We start from the raw sequence: 22,558 nt of genomic DNA on the forward strand, positions 1-22,558 counted from the left end.
ATTCAAAAAGAACCACATCTAGACATATCATTATCATATGCTGCTAAGTCGCTTCAGTCGTGTCCGACTCTGTGCAACCCCATAGACGGCAGCCCACCAGGCTCCCCTGTCCCTGGGATTCTCCAGGCAAGAACACTGGAGTGGGCTGCCATTTCCTTCTCCAATGCATGAAAGTGAAAAGTGAAAGTGAAGTCGCTCAGTCGTGTCCGACTCCTAGCGACCCCACGGACTACAGCCCACCAGGTCCCTCCATCCATGGGATTTTCCAGGCAAGAGTACTGGAGTGGGTTGCCATTGCCTTCTCTGCATTATATTGTTGATAGTAAAAAGGAAGGAAGAAAGGAAGAACTCTTGAAAGCAGCAAGAAAGAAGTGACTCATTGCTTACAAGGAAGACTTAATAAGATTCACAGTTGATTTCTCATCAGAAATCATGGTGGCCAGAAGGCAGTGGAATAGTATATTCAAGATGATGAAAGAAAAACAAACAAAAAACCTGTCAACCATGAACCTACAGCCAGAAAAATCATTCCTCAGAAAAGAGGGAGAAATTAAGAGATTCCAAGATAATCTAGAATTTTTTGCTAGATCTTTCATCAAGAAATATTAAATGAAATCTCTCAGGGTGAAATGAAAGAATCTTAGATGTAATTCAGATTCACACGAATAAACAAAAGACAATATAAATGTATTGGTTTGTAACTCCTATCTAACTGAAAAGACAACTGCATAGGGCAATAATTATAAATCTGTGTTTATAGGCACACAGTATAAAGATTGTGTAAGAGTAAAATAACAGCATAAGGAGGAGCTAGGAATGGAGCTATACAGGAGCCGAGTTTTTGTAAACTGTATTAGTCTGTTTAGGCTTCCATAACAGATTATCACAGACTAGGTTAGGTGCCTTAAACAACAGAAATTTATTTTCTTATAGTTTAAAGGCTGGAATTCCAAGATCAAGGTGGTGTCAGAATTGGTCTCTGGTGAAGCTTCTCTTCCTGCCGTGTAGACAGCTGGCCTCTCACTGTGTCATCTCATGTCCTTTACTCTGTGCACACAAGGAGAGAGCCCTCTGCTGTCTCTTCCTCTAAGGATACCAATCCTATCAAATTAAGAAACCACTCTTATGCCCTTATTTAACCTTGATTACCTCCTTAGAGGCCTTTTTCCATGTACAGTTGTATTGCAGGTTAGGCCTTCAAAATATTAATTTGGGGGAGATATTCATTCAATCCATAACATATACTATTGAAATTAAACTGTAGATTTGAACTAGACTGTTGAAATGAGAATGTTAATCCCTAGGGCAACTTCTAAGAAAATAACTCAAAATAGCAAAAGAGACAAAGGAATGCATTCTAGGAAATATTTTTTAACATAAAAGATGGCATTATGGAGGAAGAAGGAAGAATAGCATGTATTAGACACAGGGAAAACAATACAATACAGACGTAAATCCTGCCTAGTCAATAATTTGATTAAATATAACTAGATTAAACTCTTTAATTAAAAAGCATAGCTTGGCAGAATGTATTTTAAAATGATCAAACTAAGCCTGGAATTTGCTGAGCTTATGGTCCAGAGGCAATTGTTCTTTCCCAAGCATGTTCTACTTTCCATTTTTGATCTTGCCAGTCCTTCAGTTACACATTGAAAACTGTATAATCCTCCAGCTGCCTTTTGCCATGAACTGGAGGAAAGATCAGAACTCTATCTAGCATCCACTCAAAGAAATTCTCTTGTTCCAGGTCCCTGTTAACAATCAGTTCTTATTCAGTTGTATTCCCCCTTATCTATCTTGCCATGTATGTATGTATGTATATAGTATATATTGAAAGATACAGTCAAACTGCATTGTTTAATCTCCTGAGCACAACGTCAAAAAAAAAAAAAAAATGATCAAACTATATGCTATCCACAAAAGACACAGTGTAGATTCAGAGATACAAACTGGATGAAAATAAAAGATTGGAAAATACATATTCCATGCACATAGTAACCAAAAGAGTTTGAGTGACTACACTAATATCAGAAAAAAAGTTTAAGACAAAAACTGTTACTAAAGACAAAGAAGGATATTTTTTAATGATAAAAATGCCTATCCACCAAGAAAATATAACAATCATAAACATATAAACACCTAACAGTAGGGCAAAAACTAGCATAATTTAGGGAGAAAAAAACAATTAAATGATAATAATTGGCAACTTCAATGCCTCATTTTAAAGGATGATTAGAACAACTAGACAGAGAATTAGCAAAGAAAGAGATGACTAGAACAGCACTTAAACCAACTAGACCTAACAGATATGGACAGAACACTCCACTTAAAAATAGCAGAACATGCAGACATAGAGAGTGGACTTTTGGACTTGGGAAAGGAGAATGGAGAGAGTAGCATGGAAACATATACACTGCTGCTACTGCTACTGCTAAGTCGCTCAGTTGCGTCCGACTCTGTGCGACCCCATAGACGGCAGCCCACCAGGCTGCCCCGTCCCTGGGATTCTCCAGGCAAGAACACTGGAGTGGGTTGCCATTTCCTTCTCCAATGCATGAAAGTGAAAAGTGAAAAGGAAGTCACTCAGTCGTATCTGACTCTTAGCGACCCCATGGACTGCAGCCTACCAGGCTCCTGCATCCATGGGATTTTCCAGGCAGGAGTACTGGAGTGGGGTGCCATCACCTTCTCCAACATATACACTACCATATATCAAATAGCCAGTGGAAATTTTCTGTATGACTCAGGGAACTCAAACCAGAGCTCTGTGACAACCTAAAAGGGTGGGATAGGGTGGGAGGTAGGAAGGAGGAGGTTCAAAAGGGAGAGGACATATATATATACTTATGGCTGATTGATGTTGATGTATGGCAGAAACCAACATTATATTTTAAAGCAATTATCCTTCAATTAAAAAATTTTATAAATAGCAGAACAAAATATTCTTCTCTAAGCACCTGAAACATTCTCTAGGATAACCAGATGTTAAACAATAAAACGAGTCTCAAAAAAATATTAAAAAGGAGTGCAATCATTCTCTGACCATTACAGAAAGAAATTAGAAATTAGCAACAAACTCATATATTCACACATATGTGACACAATTAAATGACATATACCCAAATGACCAACATGTCAAAGAAGATACCACAAATGAAGTTAGAAAATACTCTGAAATAAACAAAGGTGAAAGCACAACCATACCAAAACTTCTGGGGTGCAGTTAAAGCTATTCTTAAAGGAAAATCTACACCTGTAAAAATCTACATTACAAAAGATGAAAGATCTCAAATCAATAATCTAAACTTCCGCTGTAGAAACAGAAGAGCAAATTTTGCCACATTTTGAGACAAGACCCATATGCCAAGGATCAGAGAGTAGACTTTAGGACCTGAGGGTGGTTCTGATCTATAGCTAACAAGAAAATGGGTATCTCAGTCATATGACTACAAGGAAATTCACATTTCCAATCACTAAAGAGTTTGGAAAGGGACTATAAATGAGCCTTAGATGAGTTTGTAGTCCCTGTCAACACTCCGCTTACAGCTTTCTGAGACCCTGAGCAGAGAACCCAGCTAGACTATGCCCAAATTTCTGACCCACAGACACTGTGAAGTAACAAATGTATTTTTAAGTTAAAAAAAAAGTAAATCCAAAGAAAGCAAAAGGAAGAAAGTAATAAAATTAGTACAGAAATCAACGAAACAGAATATAGAAACACAGTAGAAAAAAATTAATGAAACCCCAAAGTTAGTTCTTTGAAAAGACCAAGAAAATTAGATAGACCAACCAAGGGAAAAAGTGAGAAAACTGAAATAATTAAAATTGGTGAAGACATTACTACTAATATTTTAGAAGTAAAAAGGATTAAAAGAGAAGAATATGAATAATTAACGTAGATAAAACATAAGTTGTTGTTGTTTAGTCTCTAAGTCATGTTCAACTCTTTTTACAACCTCATGGACTGCAGCCCACCAGTCTCCTCTGGCCATGGGATTTCCCAGGCAAGAATACTGGAGTAGATTGCCATTTCCTTCTCTAGGGGATCTTCCTGACCCAGGGATAGAACCAGCATCTCCTGCTGGGCAGGCAGATTCTTTACCACTGAGCCATCTGGGAAGCCCAAAACATAAGTAGCCTACATGAAACAGAAAAAAGTTTTAGAAATACACAAACTACCAATACTAACATAAGAAGTAAAAATCTAATCTATGCGTATATATAACAATGGAAGAGAATGAATTAGTAATAAAAAAAAATTTTCCCCCAAAGAAAAGTCCAGAGCTAGACGTCTTTACAGTGAATTCTACCAAACATTTAATGAAAAATTAACATCGATATTTCTTAAATTCTTCCCAAAAAATAGAAGGGAACACTTTCCAATTCACACTATGTATTGAATATTATTCATGCACCAAAAGCAGAAAAAGATATTGCCAGAAAAAATATGTAAACCAATATCCCTTATAAATATAGAGACAGTTTTAGTGAAGTTGCAGAATATAAGATCAATATACAAAAATTAGTTGTATTTTTATACCTTTATAGTGAACATTCCAAAATTTAAATTAAGAAAATAATTGTTATAACAGCATAAAAATAAAATACTTAGGAATAAATTTAGCACAAGTAGCTTGATAATTGCACACTAAAAATCCACAAAACTTTGTTGAAAGATATTAAAGAACACCTAATATATATATGCCCGTGGCTAATTCATGTTGATATATATGGCAGAAACCAACAAAATATTGTAAGGCAATTATCCTCTAATTAAAAAAAAAAACAACTAAATAGATGCCTCACGTTTCATGGATTGGAATATATTATATTATTTGCAGTAATGCTCTCCAAATTGATCTACAGATCTGAGGCAAACTATCAAAATTCCAATGTCTTTTAATGTAAAAATACACATGAAAATGTGAAGAAACCAGAATATTCAGAACACTTAGAGAAAAAGAACAGGAGGATTCACACTGCCTGATTTCAAAACTCACTAAAGCACAGCTATACCAATTTTATGCCAATATAGAACTGGCATAAAAATAGACATAAAGATCAATAAACTACAAACGAGAAGCAAACCTATATATCCATGGTCAGTTGATTTATGACTAGAATGCTAAATAACTGAGAAAAAGAATAAACCTTATAACAAATGGTGCTGGAACAACTGGATATCCACATGCGAAAGACTTAAACTGGACACCTACCTTACACCATTTACAAAAATTAATTCAAATACATCAGACCTACATGTGAAATTAAAACCATAAAACCCTTTGAAGAACACATAGAAGTAAATTTCTGTGACTCTAGACTAGATAAAAGTGGTGCTAGTGGTAAAGAACCTGCCTGTCAATGCAGAAGATGTAAGAGATGTGGGTTCGATCCCTGGGTCCGGAAGATCCCCTGGAAGGGCCATGGCAACCAACTCGAGTAATCTTGCCTGGAGAATCCCATGGACAGAGGAGCCTGGTGGGCTACAGTCCATAGGGTGGCAAAGAGTCAGACACAACTGACACCACTTAGCATGCACGCACAATGGTTTGTTAAACATGTCACTTAAAGTAAATAACCAAAGAGAAAACAGATAAACCAGACTTCAATAAAACTAAAAATTTTGTGAATCAAAGGACACTATCCACAAATTGAAAGGATAATGCACAGAATGGGCATTATCTCTATTTGCAAAGCAGAAATAGAGACACAGACGTAGAGAAAAACACATGGACACCAAGTAGGAAGTGGCATGGGACGAATTGGGAGATTGGGATTGACATACACGGTTGATACTATGCATAAAATAGATAATTAATTAGAACATATAGCACAGCACAGGGAACTCTACTCAGGGCTCCATGGTGACCTAGATGGGAAGGAAATCCATAAAGGAGGAGATCGATGTACATGTACGGCTGATTCAAGCAAACGCTATAAAGCAACTATACTCTAATAAAAATTAGTTTAAAAAATAAAAAGGAAAATATGTGGCAAGGATGTGGACAAACTGGATCCCTGTACCTTGCTGGTGGGAATATAAAACAGTGCCGCTGCTGTGAAAAAACTTTTGTTGGAGTTTCTCAAAAAGTTAGACATGAAGTAAGTAAATAAGTAAGTAAGTAAGGTCACTCAGTTGTGCCTGACTCTTTGTGACCCCATGGACTGTAGCCCACCAGGCTCCTCTTGTCCATGGGATTCTCCAAGCAAGAATACTGGAGTGGGTTGCCATTAACCATGTGATATAACAATTCCACTCACAGATACATACCCGTGACAACTGAAAACATATGTTCCCACAAGAATTTGCACATAAATTTCAAGATGTGGAAATAAGCCAAAGGTCCACCAACAGACAAATGGATAATTAAATTATGGTTCATTTGTACTTGAATGCTACTCAGCAACATAGAGGAATGAACCATTAATCCATGGAACAACATAGACTTATCTCAAAATAATTATGCCAATGAAAGAAGCCACCCTAAAAGAGAAAAGAGTATGTGCTGCATGATTCCATTTATATAAAATTCTAGAAAATGCAACCTAATCTCTAGGGACAGAGATCATGTCCTTGGTTGCCTGGGGATGAGCGTTAGAGTTGGGAAGTGTGGGAGAGAAGAATTATAATTAGTCAAGAAGAAATGTTAAGGGGTAATAGATATATTCATTATCCTGATTTTGGTGATGGTTATATACATCTGTCAAAACTTATCAATTTGTGTACTTTTAATACATGCAGTCTACTGTTTTTTAATTATACTTCATTAAGCTGTTCAAATAATTAGAAGAAGACAAAAGTCCCAATTAAAAGATGGGCAAAATATTTGAACAGATATTTCACCAAAGAATAGATACAGATGGCAAATAAGCACATGAAAAGATGTTTAACATTATTAATCATTAAAGAAATGCAAATTAAAGTCACAATGAGATGCTGCTAGACACCTACAAAATGACTCCCCCCCCACCCCCAAAGAAAGATAAAACAAGGGGTTAGAAGGAGTACATATTGACTGTAATTTTCATATATTGTCGGTGTGAATGCAAAATTATATAACCACTTAGGAAAACGGTTTGGAAATCTCTGTTAAACACACGCTTACCGTACAACTCATATTCTTCACTTTTAAATATTTACCTCAAATAAATGAAGGCATAAGCACACACAAAGATATGTAGGTTATTTATAACAAGCTGAAATCTAGAAACATTCCAAATGTTTGTCAACTGGTGAATGGATAAACAAAATGTGGTACATCCATACAGTAGACTCCTCAATTAAAAAAATAAAACTATTCATAAATACAGTAATATGACTATTTCAAAAGAATATAAAAGGATGAAGATACAAAAAAGTTATATATGGTATAATTTCATTTATTCTGGATGAAGCAAAATCATAGGTAAAAATATCAAATCAGGGTTGACAGGGGTGAGGATATTGCAGAAATTGATTATATAAAGTGTCACAAGGAAACTTTTTGTGGTGTCAAAGATATTCCATATCTTTAATGTGTTCATAATTAGTGAACTGTAATACATTAGTCATAATTTTCCAAGCCCTAGACCTAAAAATCTTAATTTTACTGCATGAAAATTGTACTTCAATAAACCTGATTTTTAAAAAAGTCATCAATCTTTCTTGATTTAAAAAAAAACCTCACTGGGACAACCCAGTGCACCAGCCCAGAGGGATGGAATGGGGAGGGAGGAGGGAGGAGGGTTCAGGATGGGGAACACATGTATACCTGTGGCGGATTCATTTTGATATTTGGCAAAACTAATACAATTATGTAAAGTTTAAAAATAAAATAAAATTTAAAAACAAAAAAACAAAAAAAAAACACCTCAATAAAAGGGTTAGGTACCTTCTTTAATGTAATTGAATATTTCCATCTTAGCTCCAATCAACCATCATTCTTAATTGCAATTCCATAGAGGAATTCCCACTAAAAACATAAAGACTGGGTCCACCATCATCACTATTACTTAACACTGTATGGGAGGTACTAGCCAACACAACTGGAACAGAAAAAAAAAAGCTAGCAGTACAAAATTTAAAACAAGGAAGAAGACATACAATCCAGCACTTGAAGGTGTTTGATGATAACCTGAAAAAATCCAAAAGAATAAACTGAATGAAATATAAACAAAAAAACAAGCCAATGCAGATATACAATTAATACATCTATGTAAACAATAGCCAGCTGGAACATTTAATGGAAGAAAAAAAATCCCATTTATAATAGCAACACGAAGATAAAATGCCTAAGAAAATTAACACAAGACATATTAAGGAAACTTTTTAAAATTAACTAGAGATAGCAAAATTTAACAAATGGAAAAACATACATAATTTACATAGGGAGAATCAAGATCATAAAGATGTCAATTTTATCTAATCTAATTAAAAATAATGTAATCCCATTAAGATTACCAATATTTTTTAAATGAGTTAATTTTAAAAATTAATATAAAACAATATTTAGAGAATTCTTGAAATGGAAAAGCAATGAAGAGAAATTATCTATTTGATTTCATATGTATTTTAAATCCCACTAGTGCATAAAGAGATCAACAGAGTCAAAGAAAAAAATAAAATTCAGAAACAGAGATAGATATTATACAACAAAAGGGGCATCTCAAACCAGAGAGGGAAACGGAAGAGCCAATAAATGTTTTTGGAACAATGAGATTCACATATCACACTTCAAACAAGGATAAATTCCAAATGGATCAAGATTTAAATATAAAGCATGAAACCATAAAAATACTGAAATAAAACATGGAAGGATTCCATCATAGGCTTGGGTAGGGAAAAGCCAATCTAAATATAAACCAAAATATCCCAATTTTTGAAATTGTTGTATTTGACTACATGAAAGTAAAAGAAAATTTAAGCATGAAAGAACAGCATTAAACAAAGAAAAATATAAATATTAAAACTGAGTTAAAGTATTTCCAACAAATACCCAAAAAAGGAATTTATCTCCCAAATATATAAAGAGCTCCTACATTTTAATAAAAGCCAGTAAGAAAATGAGCAAAGAATATAAAAGGAAGTATAAATTACTTTTAAATACATGAAACTACTCATAAGTAAAATGCAGTTTTAAAACTACACTGAGATACTATTTTTCACTTATCAGATTGTCAAAAATCCAAAAGCGTGATGCAATCGCTCAGTGAGGCTAAGAGTGACTTTCATATATTGCTGGTGGGAATGTAAATGGTTACAACCCCTAGGGAGGGCAATTTAGTAATATCTATTAAAATCACAAATGCATATGCCCTTTGACCCAGCTATTCCACTTCTGGGAATGTATCCTAGAGTTATACTAGGACACATGCAAAATGATATTCACGAATATCTATTGCAGCATTGTTAGTAATAGCAAGAGATTGGAAGCAACCCAAATCTTCCATCAATAGGAGACTGGTTTTTTCATTTAGCTTGCTTTTACTACTTCAAAGTGGGGGAAAAAAAAGGGGGCGCCCTGGTTCCTAAGGCTAGAGATGAGCTCTCCGGTTATTTAATTCCATTCCTCATTGTTCTGCACTGCCCTTCAATCCTACCGGTCCTTCCAAGGTAGTGGAGCCCTCTCAAGTGGGAGATGGCCTCAGCCAACTTGAGAACATAAGGGTCGTGGGAGGAATAGTCAGAAGAGGGAACAACGTAAAAAAAAAAAAAACTCCACCCTCTACCAATTATTATACTAGAACTTCTCCTTGCTGGGGTAAGTTGAGGGGATAACAGAGGGTAGGTGCGAACTTCCCCTAGATCTAAGATGTGCCACTAATATTCATATAAAATCTTGCTTATTTAATTGGAGCAAGATAAGACTAATACTTCTCAAGATGCATGCTTGTCTATTTCAGCGAAGTGGTCCATTTTTTCGTTAATATTCTACAAGTAGGAGGAAATACATGATGGTATTTTTTCCCCAGGTACTGATGTTTATGAATAGTCCTTGAAACCATAATCAGGACAAAAATATTTGCCCAGTGACAGCTTTCTAACCTCAGACAAAATATCTGGAAGATAAAAATAGTGTCCTGAGTGAGGCTGTACAAACTAAGACTATAAAAAAGATGGAAAATGCTAAAGTGAGAGGTTTTTCTTCATCTACATTTATCTCTATTTCTTGTTAAGAACTGCATTTTTGTTTAAAAAAATTTTGTCGCTGTCTGCTTTCTGCTTGTCTGCTGGCCTTGATTTTTAATTTGGGTAAATACAAATTCTTCAAAATCTCTGAATTCAAAATCCAGAGTAAAGGAGAGGAATCACCCTGGACCACAGATACAAGAATTTTGCTGGATGGTCCTAGTTTGAATAGAAATCACTTTGTGTAAAAAGGCTCATTTTAAGTGGGTCAATCTGTATTCGTTGTATCACTTGAAACACTGAGGACACATTTTTGTGTATCTAGTGTTTGGGGACTTTTTGGGAACACACTATATTTATACTCTATTAAACTGGGTCAGCTCCTTTGTTGGGACAATCCCAGAGGGAGCTATACATTTCACCTAAAGATAGCAAGAGGAATGCTGGTATTTTACTCATTTGTCTATTCCAGCTCATTCTGCTGAAGTCTAACCTAGTAATGTCCTGTGTTCCAGTGGATAAACAGTGAATCATTCATTTAAAGATATTTCTTTAGTGTCTAGTGTAAGTTGTTCATTGTGCTTGGTGTTATGAGAACTATGAATTCCATCTGTCAAGGAGATCTCTCTCTAAAAGGGTAGTAAAGCATATATTCATAACTACAAAAAGGGCAGAAAGATGAGTTAGGTAAGGCTGTTGAGTCAGAGGTTCAGACTCCTCAAAAGAGGAGTGTCGGAGGTCAGTTCCTCAAAAGAAAGTGTCCTACAGGAAGGTAGAAACAGACTTATACTGAAGAGAGCTCAAGCATAGACACACACACACACACACACACACACACACACACACACACAGATTTTAGGTTTTAGTGGTAGCAGAGGAAACTCTAGAAAGAAAAATAAAACAAGATCTTGACTCACACACAGATCTTCCCGATTAAAACAAATAACAAACAAGATGTGATTTCTGACACTTTTCAGCATGTGTGTGCTCAGTTGCTGTCATGTCTGACTCTTTGGGATCCCATGGACTCCTCTGTCCACAGGTTTTCCCAGTAAAAATCCTGGAGTGGGTTGCCATCCTCCTCTAGGGCATCTTCCCAAACCAGGGATCAAACCCACACCTCTGGCATCTCCTGCACTGGCAAGGTGGATTCTTTACCACTGTGCCACCTGGGAAGCCCCCCTCTCTTTTTAAGCATATTTTAATTCAAAAATTATTTTTACAATATTTATATAAATAAAAATATCATCAGAACATCATCAAAACTATGGTGATGGACTGAACTTTGCATGTAATAGGCTACAGATTTAGGGAGTTAGAGTTCACTGTTTCTTGCAGCATTTAGTTCCACACACTCAGGGAATAATACTGAATTCTGGTTTTGTATTTTAATTAGGGCACTAACAGATGATCAAATTAAAACAGACAAAATGTCTAAAAATCAGGTTAGGTGAAGAATGCCAATTCAAATGAGTTGTTCACCTTTGAAAAGAGAAGGTTTAACCCAATGAGAGCTATCTTAAAATTATTGTGGTGTTTATTTTTTTTATTTTTTTTTAATTTTTAAATTTTATTTTATTTTTAAACTTTACATAATTGTATTAGTTTTGCCAAATATCAAAATGAATCCGCCACAGGTATACATGTGTTCCCCATCCTGAACCCTCCTCCCTCCTCCCTCCCCATACCATCCCTCTGGGTCGTCCCAGTGCACCAGCCCCAAGCATCCAGTATCGTGCATCGAACCTGGACTGGCAACTCGTTTCATACATGATATTTTACATGTTTCAATGCCATGTGGTGTTTATTTATTGTTATTATTATGTCATATTATTTATCATTATTCTAGAAACCAGAAATAGGGAAGTCACAGTGAAATTCCAAGGAACCAGTTTGTAGCTTATGCTGCAGAATGGCTTGCTAGCAATTACAGCTCTTCAGGCACAAGCTAAGGTGCTTTATATATTTGTGAGCAACTTAAGGAGCAGTTGAATGACATGTGATTAGAGATGCTACAGATGAGATGCTTCTCAAACTTGAAGGTGCATTTGAATCACCCAGAGTCTTTTAAAATGCTGCCAGTCAGCAAATATATTATGAGCACCAAGGATACAGAGAATTTTCCTTCACTGTATAGAAATTTTTGAATTAGACAGAATTTAAATCCCTTCCATTTTGAAAAGTCCATTATTTTGTCATTTATTTGCATCTCAATGCAAAATATTTAATAAGTGCTATGGAACTAAATGAAAGTCAGGGTCCCTGAGGTATTAAATTCCACAAGCAGGAGAATGCATAGCACATTTGGAGTACAACAGCTTGATCACAAGGAATGGTACTGGTAGGAGAAACATTGTCGAGATAGGCTTAGAGGCAGTCCAAGTTTCTGCAGTAAATATTAAGAACTCCCTGTATCCTGGGGATACTGGTCCAGATTTGCATTCACCTGTAAAGTAACACACCTTTAGGATAGTGGATTAAATATATACATATATTTCTTTTTCCCTGTAAATAAAAAAGGTCCAGGATTAGTCCAGGCTTGGTATGACAGTTCCATGAAGTCAGAGACTCAGTCTCTTTCTGTCTTTCTGTTTAACCACCTTCAGAGCTAACACCCACCCTCAATTCAGAACAGAGTTCCAGCCATATGGTCACATTCCAGCATCGGAAAGGGGAATGATGAACTTGCTCCTTTTGAAAGAAACAACGCAAAAGATACATAAGATTCTGCTTATGTCTCATGGGGCAGACCTTGGTCACATGACATAATGCAATTGCTAGGAAACCCGGGAAAGGTGGGTTTCTGAGTTAATAGATGGTCTAGGGTTTTGTTCCTGAGAAATAATGCATGGATTGCTGGACACTGGGAGTCATCTAATAGTCTCTACCAAAAAATGGTGACTCAAGAAATAATTTTGAGTTGAAAGAGGATACCTGCAGAGCACTAGTTTTGAAAGATAACATGGAAGTAATACAAAGAATGAACTAAAGGCTGAGAGAGTCTGCAGTCAAGATGGCTGGTTTCTAGATGTAAAGAAAACCTGGGGATGTCGGACTAAACCAGAGAAGTAACAGATGAATTGGAAAGAGAAGGGATTGCAGGATGGTCATTACAAAGCTAAGATTGATCTGTGGTTGATCTAGGTAGAAAGGGAGAGAGAGGAGCCTAGATTACCTGTGAGGTTTAGGACCTAGGTGCCTTAGAAAATGACAAAATCAACCGCAGAAACAGAGATGGCAAAAATAAAGCCAATGTGTTGAGGCAGAAAAGGAGTTCTGTTTCAGATACACTGGGTTTGCTGTGATAATGGAGCATCCAAGAAGAAATGTGGAAGTGTCTAGATCCCTCACGGCTAAGAGTATAAGACTCTGGCTCAGGAGACAATTGAGTGTTGAAGGAATGGCTTTTAAGGTTTTTCATATACTCCACACTTCCGCTTGCATGTGTGTGAGTCATCTTACACTCTATGAGTCCAAAACGGAATTCTCATCCACCTTTACTCCACTTGAGGCATTGAGAACACAGAGAAGGTTGGTCTATTTTAATATTCATTCCAACAAATTACTAATGCATAGGTAAATATACTGAGAAGAAGTTAGAATAAAACTCTAAAATCACATGTAAATTGAAATTATCTACTCTGAGAATGGTCCCCTCTGAATTTTTAATTATTTCCTACAATCCAGTCTTTGGATGCCTTCAAATTTAATTCATCCATCTGCTTAAGGTAATGATAACCCATAAAAAGCAAAGTATCCCAAAATAACCAGCTTCCACAGCACTTGTGGACACACTCAATTTTCTAAATATCAACTCTATACACATCTGTTAATTGAAGTGCAGACAAAGTTTCCTGCTTTTTCTCTGGCTAAGAATATGATTTTCCCTTGCCAATATCTTTCTAATGCCAGAGGTCAAGGCATATATTAACCCATTCTGAACCTGCCTTCAAGTGGTTAATGAAAGATTCCTAGAACAAGAGCCTTGACCTTAGCTGAGCTGCATTTTTAAAATTGGATTGGATTCTCCTCTTCCTTCCTTTGTTCCTTTAGGCTCCAACCAGAGAAAGAAGCCAATTGAGCTCCTGGGACATATTAACTACAACATGTTTTGGCCAACCATGTCTTGGTGTTTCAATCTGTTCATGTCATCCTTTTATTGTCCTACACCACAGAGCATCACATGGACCAACTCTCTGGGAGTCTCCTATTTGCAATTAGCCAGGAGAAGACAACCAACTTCATGTGGGTAGGGAACTCCTGGCGTGTTAAGTCACAAAACAGAGGATTCCTTTTCTACATTCCTAAAGTGCACGACACCCCACAGACAAGTGGATAAAGTCCAGACCTTTCTCCACAGGCATTCTGGTCTTTGGGCAAAGAGTGAAACTCGTCACCAAAGCAGAAAGCTGGAACTGTTTTGAAAAATCTAAAAATACAATACAGCTTTCTTGTTAATAGTGTCACACTGATGCATAGAGATTTGTGATGAACAAAGTGCTCTTGCTTTATACTCACCGTCCTTTAAGACAGGCGCGGTGAGTGCTATGTTCTTGTCGAGATGAGAACAGGATGCTGCGAGTGCTCAGTGGCTTGCTCAAGGCCACACAGGTGACACTTGAGCAGAACTGAGGCAGGTCCTCCATTCTTAACCTCTCTCTTTCCTTTTCCCTCCAGTAAAATAATCTCCTGCTGTTTATTTACCCACCACGTGGTGTAGTAGACTCCTCTAAGCTAAGGTTGTCAAGTATGTGAGCTTCATAGACTTGAACTGCACGTCTGAATTTATTCCATTCCTTTCTCCCACTCACACAAACAGCATTTCCTTCTCACCCCCAAAACACCTTTAGTCTAAGCTAAGACTTCACCATTTACACTTGGCTGCCAGACTGCTCATGTTACTCCTTGCACAGCTTCTTCCTCCCCTACTTTATCTATCTGCACTGAAGATAGATGTCATTGCTCCTTCCTTATAACTGTCTTAACATCATAGTTAATCATGTACTCACACTAATGAGATAACAGACCTAGGGAGCTAGCACAGAGTGCAGGACATTGTGTATATTCAATACATGTCATCAATGCTGCTGCTGATGGCTCTTCTGTCAGTATTTTAACTCAAATTATAAAGGATACTTTCTTTGTATTTGGCACAATATCCATCACATGGTAAGAAATCATTTGATATTTTTTATTTAATGATATGTTATCAATACAGTTATTATATAGATAGTTCAGTTCAGTCACTCAGTCGTGTCCGACTCTTTGCTCACGCATGAACCACAGCACACCAGGCCTCCCTGTCCATCACCAACTCCCAGAGTTCACCCAAACTCTTGTCCATCGAGTCAGTGATGCCATCCATCCATCTCATCCTCTGTCGTCCCCTTCTCCTCCTGCCCCCAATCCCTCCCAGCATCAGGGTCTTTTCAAATGAGTCAGTTCTTCACATCAGGTGGCCAAAGTATTGGGAGTTTCAGCTTCAACATCAGCCCTTCCAATGAACACCCAGGACTGGTCTCCTTTAGGATGGACTGGTTGGATCTCCTTGCAGTCCAAGAGACTCTCAAGAGTCTTCTCCAACACCACAGTCCAAAAGCATCAATTTTTCAGTGCTCAGCTTTCTTTATAGTCCAACTCTCACATCCATACATGACTACTGGAAAAACCATAGCCTTGACTCGACGGACCTTTGTTGGCAAAGTAATGTCTCTGCTTTTGAATATGCTGTCAAGGTTAGCCATAACTTTCCTTCCAAGGAGTAAGCATCTTTTAATGGCTACAATCACCATCGGTAGTGATTTTGGAGCCCCCCAAAAATAAAGTCAGCCACTGTTTCCACTGTTTCCCCATCTATTTGCCATGAAGTGATGGGACTAGATGCCATGATCTTCGTTTTCTGAATGTTGAGCTTTAAGCCAACTTTTTCACGCTCCTCTTTCACTTTCATCAAGAGGGTCTTTAGTTCTTCTTTACTTTCTGCTATAAGGATGGTGTCATCTGCATATCTGAGGTTATTGATATTTCTCCTGGCAATAATAAAGGCAATATTTATATTAGCTTATAAAGGAGCAGGAAGAGATAGATATAAGTAACTGTAGCAGTGGTTGTTTTCAAGTCATGTAGCTGAATCACAAGCACATAGTATTTATGAGTTTGAAATGACATTGGAGAGCATCTAGTATTGTTGTTGTTCAGTCGTTCAACTCAGTTCAGTTGCTAAGTTGTGTCCGACTCTTTGAGAACCAATAGACTGCAGCACACCAGGCTTCCCTGTCCTTCACTCTCTCCTGAGTTTGCTGAAACTCCTGTTCATTGAGTCAGTGATGCCTTCCAACCATCTCACCCTCTGTCACCCCCTTCTCCTCCTGCCCTCAATCTTTCCCAGCATCAGGGTCTAGTCTAGGGTTCCTCAAAGTGTGGGCTCCCAACCAGCAGCAGAGCCTGGGAACTTGTTAGAAAGACCATCTCCAGCCTCACTCAAGACTTCTCAGAACAGAAATTCTGGGTGTGGGACCAGAGATCTATGTTTTTACAAGCCCCTGGGTGATTGTGAAACACAGTAAAGTTTAAGAAAATCCCTGATCATGTCCAATCATCTAACTCTGACTAGAGAATAAAGGCACAGTGAGTTCCGGGACAGGGCTGGCGGTCACACAGCTAGTTAATGGCAGTGAAGTGAGAACAGCCCTCTCAGACTACTTGACCTTAATATTCTCCCTCCCCCCATTACTATTGCCTCCTTTTTTCCTGAAGTTTCTTACCCAGTTCCTAATAGAATAATTACACTGAAAGTTCTGCTGTAGCTATAAGGGCTTGCTAGAGTGCCAGCAATTCTTGACAACAGGAACCCCATGTGCATCTTCCAGCTCACCTACTGCTCTCAGAATAGCTATCTGTGGCAGCTGCTTTGTGGTCTGCCTCAGTGTTCAAGCCAAGGACATGGGTTCCCAGCCAATAACTGAGCATGGCATGAGTACTAGAGCCTGGCCATTCCTGCCCACTGCAAGATTCCTCTCTGGTCAGTCTTCCTCCTGGTGTAGCCTCTGGGCTGGCGGAGATGCTCAGAGCTGCCACACATTCTGAGACTGGCTCTCCCCTTCCCCTGCCCTTTCACAGGACTTAATTTCCAGATGAGTAGAATGAGGTTGCAAGAATTCATCGCTCACACACAATTGGGAAATGATGAATAGCTGCTCTGTTGTTAGTAGTAGCAAGATTATCACCCTTTCAAGGTTATTATGCTTAAGTGAAGACACTGACATAAACGTGTATGGCAGAGACATCTGTTGCTTAGGGAACATCCAGGTGATCACCTATATTTTCACCCCAGGTGGGCGACGTGACAGATTCTCACCAATGTGCTATGAGCAGAAGCAATGCATTTTCAATTTAGGCCAACACACAGAAGAATAAGTGTCATCTATGGCTGGCACGGCAAACTCCAAAGGCATGTGTTAAGATGCTGGTGTTGTTATAAGCCTGTGATTTGCAAGCTAATATGGAACCCAGCCCCCAGCTAAGCCACACCAGATATTATCATGTGACAAGAAATAAAGTTTTTGAGTGTTAAGAACTGAGATTCGGGGGTTGATTTGTTACTACTGCTTAAACTATCCTATCCTGACTAAAACAATATGCTTTGTAAAATATATGTCACGGTGAAAATGAAAGACTTTTTCATTTAACTGCTTATTTTTACCATTATTCTTGACTGTACTTGGGAGAAAATGTAAACCTGAACATATAATTCAAAGACAGAAGAAAAAGAAAACTCAATTTAGGAATAACATTCTCAAACTGAAGGTAGGAAAATTCAGTCACTGGAGGTAAATCTTATTTGGGAATTCTTACTGGAAAAGAAAATCTTAAGAGTTATAGTTGAAAATAATATCCTGAGTTAATTATAAATCAGACACAGAGCCCTTCAAGAGTTACAGTCTCATGATGTGTCAGAAGATAGTTTTTCTCACTTTAGTTCGCTAGAGTGAAATGATTGGTATTATTCAAATTCATTATTTCTCTGAACTGGACTAAAAGTAGTACAGGACATTTCTAAAGTGGAGCCAGTTTCTGTGCAAGTTGAAGTGCGTGCACTGGGGGTGGCTATAGGGAAAGGCAGCTGTTTTTCACCTTTTCTATAGTTGGTATGTTGATTAGCTGGCGATTCTTGTATTCCAGCCCTTAGAACACAACCAACCTGCAGAAGGGTCTGGCAATGACCAGTCAGTCAGAACAAAGAAGAATGAAAAGGTCAGAACAGGAGAAGGGCCAGATTTCACAGCCTAGATAACATTTTAAGTTTCACCTCCTCATTGCCATTGGAGAAATGGCAGGGAATAGAATTGGTTATTGTGTTGCCTTTTCAGGGATAAGATTTCAACCTGAAATATCTTGGAGCCAACATCTTGGATTCAGAAGCAGACAAGTGAATGCTTCTGTGTCTCTTTAGGATAACTTGGAACTTCTAAGTGACATAAACTAGAAAATCAGTTTCTAGCATATCACTTCTTAACTACTCTAGTGTATATGTATGTATATGTGTGTGTGTGCACATGTGCGTGCATCTGAGCGTTCATGCATTTGTGCTCAGTCATGTCCGACTCTTTGTGACCCCATGGACTGTAGCCCACCAGGCTCCTCTGTCCATGGAATTTCCCAGGCAAGAATACTGAAGTGGATTGCCATTTTTTTACTCCAGGGGATCTTCTTGACCCAGAGATGGAACCCACGTCTCCTGTGTCTCATGCAGTGCAGGTGGATTCTTTACCCACTGAGCCAAGGAAGCCCTCACTACTCTCGGGCACTCATAATTTACACTGGAGAAAGGCCCAGGTCCTTCACTCTGTGGTTTGCCATCAATTAAGGAACGAATTGCAGTTATTCTTATGGCAAAAGTGGAGGAGTGAATTCAAGGGCTCTGAAAGCCGGCTGCATTAAATAAATAATTGGAATGAAACAAAGATGTAGTGATGACTCCTACACGGTGAAAAGGCAGTAGAATGGGGGTAGTTGTAAGTCTATTGCTTTTAAGCTAAAAATCCGTACTCTATCTTGTTTCCTTTTTAAGAAGTTATGTATAAAATGTGTAGCCTCTTATCTGGGTACAGATTCCACAGAATCTTGTATCTTCAGAAACAACTGGTCTCACCATCCCCCTTCCTCATCCCTCCTCCCCTCCCTGCCTTCCTTTATCTTTTCCTTCCTTCCGGCAGGATTATTAGCCTGCGTAGCTGTTTACTAATGTGGCTTTAATCTTAAAGCCATGGGATAATTTGGTCCATCTATAAAATGGGAGAAAAAAAATGACAGGAAGCTTTGCTATGTTAGATTCAACACAAAAACAAAAAGTTAAGATACACAGGAATAAAACCTGACGCTTCTCTGTCACTTTAGGTCTTCATTTGGTACTGCTGACTCTTTAGAAGTTAGAACACCTATGCCTAACTCCCAAATCTCCTGATTTCCTGGGCACCTGGACTTCAGATTCAGGGAAAAATTTATGTGCACTTTCCATATATATGCCAGGTATCAACCCAAGTGTTTTCACATATGCCACCTTATTTCATTATTATAAAAAGTTGAAAGAGGCTAGAATAACTACAGACTGGCTTGCACGGGACACTGCTCACTTCCCGGCATTCCTGTCAGTTGGCACTCCTTTACTCTTCAAATGAACGCCGCAGTCATCCTACACAGGGTTGGTGTTATTAGAACATTCTATTTATAGGTTTCTCTGATTCCCTTACTGATTAAAATGGGATGCTTGAGTAGATAACATTGAAAGTCCCTTCTAGCTCTAATGTCTATGATTCCTGGCACGTTTATAGATATCTTTGCATCAAAGCTTTCTATCTGCTTCAGAAGTCTGTTAGGGTAAGGACTTTGCCTCAGCATCTTGTCAACACTGAAAAGGGCAAAGGGACCCTTCACTTGAGTACAAGAAATAAGATTTCTAGGGCAGAATGAATTGTGGGGGAAATGCCTACTAAGTTTACACGCATTAATGATGCAGCACCACCTGTGAAGTCATCAACAGTTCTCATAAGTGCACAGAAGAGGATATACCAATGACCGCAGGGCAATATGTACCTAAAGTAAGCGGCTAGTATCTGTTGAGTAATAATATGGTAAAATCGAATACATTTAGGTTCAGAATCATTGCAACAATTAAGAATTATGAACTGTTTCCATCGTTAGTTACTTTTGTTATGTCTATTTTCCTTTCATATGTTGGCTAACATTCTATCAAGAACATAATTTTCACTTTGGGCACAGGCAACTTCCTAGGAAGCTTGTTTTAGGGAGAAAGTTCGGGCTTTGGGTATAATACCTGACTTTTAATCCTGGCCCTGCCAGTTATTCAAATACACGCTGCTCGACCTTTGAAGCTCAGTGTCCTCATTTATAAAACAAGAACAATGCAAACTTGGAGAATCATCCTGAAAATTCAATAAGGTAGTGCTGGCACACGAAGGCCCTAAGAAAATATCTGTACTTCCAAACTGTCCCTAAACAGGTGTCTAGATGTAATATGTTAAATATGCATTGCAGCATGAATCCTGTCATTCTGAGCTTATATCTCTCACGGGTCAATGGCTGTGCAGATACCGGTAGGTAGGATTTCACCAGACGATGGCTTTAAGATTAAGCTGCAAATGGCAACTTGGTTTCCAGCTTTGTCTTACATGGCAGTTCTTAAGGGAAGATTCTCTGCCTGCTCCACGGCTGTCTATAAGTCTGTTGATGCTCCAAGGCTGAACATAATGTTCTATTTACAGAGGATGCTTACTAAAGGCAATCTGTCATCAGTGCCTCAAGTCCAAAATAGCCTTCCAAGTGTAATTCACATGACTGTCAAGCTAAGAGAAAGCTAGGATCAGATCTCACCTGTGGTATTGGATTTTGTTCTAGATACCATACTTCAAAAGCATCACATGTGCAGTCTTAGGATTAATGAGCCTGGAATGATTCGAGAGTCAAATTGTGAACAGCTGTAGCCAGGAAGAATGTTTAAAAGTGTTTGGGGATACATGTTACTGTGATGAGAGCACTTTTTTTTTTTTTTTTTTTGGCCTGGAAATGACCAATTTGGGACTAAAAGGAACAGAATATTCTTTCCTTCTGGAAACACAATACAGACGGAACAGAGAGGCATCTGAGGAACAGACAGACACAGAGACAGTAAAATGCAGAAGCACTTAGGGAGAACAAATCATTTCCAGAATAAAAAGTAATTGGTAGCAGACTCTTCATAGTACATATCAGAAGTATTTCTCTACACCCAGTGTAAGTCTTGCTGTTTCAAGTAAATGTTAAACAACTGCATCATAAAGATTGATGGATTTTTGCATTTTTTTTTTATAATCAGGGTACACCTAAAGCAGAATCACCTGGGACAAAGGCAATTAACATGAGGAATCAGAGTAACGGTGGCTCCAGTAGGTGTCTTGGTGGGAGGGTGGTTTTTACCTTTCAGCATCTCCATCATTTTCTAAAGCTACCCTAAACAAAAATAATAATCTCTGACATAGATAAATCCATGCACCTGTGGACACCTTATCTTTGACAAAGGAAGCAAAAATATACAATGGAGAAAAGACAGTCTCTTTAACAAGTAGTGCTGGGAAAACTGATCAACCACATAAAGAATGAAACTAGAACTATTTCTAACACCATACACAAAAATAAACTCAAAATGGATTAAAGATCTAAATGTAAGACCAGAAACTATGAAACTCTTAGAGGAAAACATAGGCAGAACACTCTCTGACATAAATCACAGCAAGATCCTCTATGACCCACCTCCCGGAGTAAGGGAAATAAAAATAAACAAAGGGACCTAATCAAACTTAAAAGCTTTTACACAATGAAGGAAACAACAAGCAAGGTGAAAAGGCAGTCTTCAGAATGGGAGATAATAATAGCAAATGAAACAACTGACAAAGAATTAATCTCCAAAATATACAAGTAGCTCACGAAGCACAATACCAGAAAAATGAACAACCCAATCAAAAAGTGGGCAAAAGAACTAAACAGACATTTCTCCAAAGAAGGCATATAGATGGCTAATAAACACATGAAAAGATGCCCAACATCACTCATTACTAGAGAAATGCAAATCAAAACCACAATGAGGTATCATCTCACGCTGGTCAGAGTGGCTGCCACCAAAAAGTCTATAAACAATAAATGCTGGAGAGGGTGTGGAGAAAAAGGAACCCTCTTACACTGTTAGTGGGAATGCAAACTAGTACAGCCACTATGGAGAACAGTGTGGAGATTCCTTAACAAACTGGTAATAGAACTGCCATACAACCCCCCACCAAGCAATCCCACTGCTGGGCATACATGCCAAGGAAACCAGAATTGAAAGAGAAACATGTACCCCCAATGTTCATCGCAGCATTGTTTACAATAGCTAGGACATGGAAGTAACCTAGTCGT

The 22,558-nt window shown here is 38.0% G+C and overlaps 1 long non-coding RNA gene across 14 annotated transcripts in view; it reads right to left on the minus strand.

The window, feature by feature from the left end:
• Positions 1–22,558, minus strand: part of LOC129628852 (uncharacterized) — a 143,454-nt gene that overhangs the window by 100,320 nt on the left and 20,576 nt on the right. The window contains exon 3 of one of the 14 annotated variants that reach the window (XR_008702933.1): positions 7,014–8,117. The exons of the other annotated variants lie outside the window; for them this stretch is intronic. This is a non-coding gene — a long non-coding RNA (uncharacterized LOC129628852). Of the gene's footprint in view, positions 1–7,013; positions 8,118–22,558 lie in introns of those variants that run through there. 14 annotated transcript variants of the gene reach the window in all.

The sequence above is a fragment of the Bubalus kerabau genome, chromosome 15 (assembly GCF_029407905.1).
Source record: "Bubalus kerabau isolate K-KA32 ecotype Philippines breed swamp buffalo chromosome 15, PCC_UOA_SB_1v2, whole genome shotgun sequence".
Taxonomy (NCBI): Eukaryota; Metazoa; Chordata; class Mammalia; order Artiodactyla; family Bovidae; genus Bubalus; species Bubalus kerabau.